The sequence below is a fragment of the Gossypium arboreum genome, chromosome 13 (genome assembly GCF_025698485.1).
Source record: "Gossypium arboreum isolate Shixiya-1 chromosome 13, ASM2569848v2, whole genome shotgun sequence".
NCBI classification, from domain to species: domain Eukaryota; kingdom Viridiplantae; phylum Streptophyta; class Magnoliopsida; order Malvales; family Malvaceae; genus Gossypium; species Gossypium arboreum.
In genome coordinates this window covers 17,349,050-17,351,012 of record NC_069082.1, presented here as the reverse complement: position 1 = coordinate 17,351,012, position 1,963 = coordinate 17,349,050, and the positions used below count along the sequence as shown (strand labels likewise).

Below are 1,963 nucleotides of genomic sequence, written 5' to 3'. Positions count from 1 at the left end.
AGTCTTGAGTAGTATGATCATTTGAGTCAATAAAATAACATGAATCATCGTGTTCCTTAGAAAACCTCATAGCATCATAAATTTTAAAGATAATCTCCTCATCACCTACTCTAAGTACCAATTTACCGTCACCCACATCGATTACAGCCCTAGCAGTGGCTAAAAATAGGTGCCCTAAAATTAAAGGTACTTCCACATCTTCGTCTATGTCAAGCACAACAAAGTCAATAGGAAATATGAATTTATCTACTTTCACAAGTACGTCTTCTATAATATCCCTAGGATATTTAATAGATCTATCAAATAATTGAATACTCTTCCTAGTGGGTTTAGGTTCCCCAAGACCAAGTTGCTTGAACATTTTATATGGCATCAGATTAATGCTAGCGCCTAAATAAGCTAGTGCTTTCTCAACATTCAGACTACCAATTAAGAAAGGAATAGTAAAACTTCCTGGATCTTTCAGTTTGGTTGGCAGTTTGTTTTGGAGTATGGCTGAGCACTCCTCGTTGAGTTCTACTATAGATACGTTATAAATGCCTGCTATTTTAGTTGGCTTAGTCCTCATGACTTGCCACTGATAGTTATTCAGTGACATCTCCTCTATAAACTCATAGTTATCTTCAGGTGTTTTATTATTGATGGTTCCACCAGTAGCTGCGTCATCCATTTGTCGAGTCGAAGGATTCAGGCCATTATGGAATGTTTGAACCTATAGCCAAAGTAGTAACCCATGGTGAGGGCACCTTCTCAGTAAGTCTTTGTATCTCTCCTATGCATCGTAAAGAGTTTCTAAGTCTATCTACACAAACGAAGAGATATCATTACGTAATTTAGCCATTTTAGCTGGTGAAAAATATTTTAATAGAAATTTTTTGGTCATTTGTTCCCAAGTAGTGATTGACCCTCGTGGTAATGAGTTCAACCACTGTTTCGCTTTGTTTCTCAATGAAAAAGGGAATAACCGAAGACGAATGGCATCATCAAAAACACCCTTAATTTTAAATGTATCGCATAGTTCTAAGAAGTTTGCTAAGTGAGCGTTGGGATCCTTATCCTGCAAACCATCAAACTAAACAAATTGATGTATCATTTGAATAGTGTTAGGTTTTAGTTCAAAAGTATTTGCAACTATAGCAGGTCTAACTATGCTCGATTCAGTTCTTGTTAAAGAAGGTTTAGTATAATCATACATAGTGTGTGGAGTAGGATTTTGATTAACCACAATTGCAGGAGGTAGATGATTGTCTTGGTTTCTAGCCATCTCTTCGGTTGGGGGTTGAGTATCGTCCTCTTGCTCGTTCTCTGTGTATCTTAAGCTTCACCTTATTTCTCTTTGATGTCTGCGAACTGTGCGATCGATTTTTTCGTCAAAAAGTAGTGGTCCTGACGGGTTTCTTCTAGTCATAAACTATAAAAACCTGCCAAGAGAAAGAAAAAGGTAAATTAATAAATAATAATAATAATAATAAATTAAATTAAATTAAATTGCAAGAAAAATAAATGGCTAAAGTAATAAAAATTGAGCGTTCCTAATATCTTAGTTCCGCTGCAACGGCGCCAAAAACTTGATCGCGTGATTTCGTCATGGGTTTTAAATATTTATAATTAATTGTTCTTGAAACTAACTATTATCGTGATGTAGGCTAGTGTACCTATCAAACAATAGTATAGTTTTAGCAAGACCGGATTGTCGAACCCAAAGGAACTAAAAGTACTAGTAATGACTGTCTTTTTATTATCTAGCCAAAGTATAAAGAGGTTTTGTTTTAACTAACTAATTATCTAATATAAGAACTCACAGAGAATAGAATTGGGGAATTACTTTTGGGAAAATCGATTGAATTAAGACAATACCTAAGGAAAAATCCACCTAGACTTTACTTGTTATTCTGGCTCCGAATCGAATGATTTATTCATTCAACTTGTTCCGTAGAGATCCCAAAATCATGTTATTATCCCT

The 1,963-nt window shown here is 35.1% G+C and overlaps 1 non-coding gene across 1 annotated transcript; it reads left to right on the top strand.

Moving 5' to 3' along the window:
- The first annotated feature begins 728 nt into the window (after window positions 1-728).
- LOC128287181 (small nucleolar RNA R71) lies at window positions 729-835 on the top strand. Its single transcript, XR_008277877.1, has one exon. It is a non-coding gene; the product is annotated as a small nucleolar RNA R71 (small nucleolar RNA).
- Window positions 836-1,963: the final 1,128 nt, after the last annotated feature.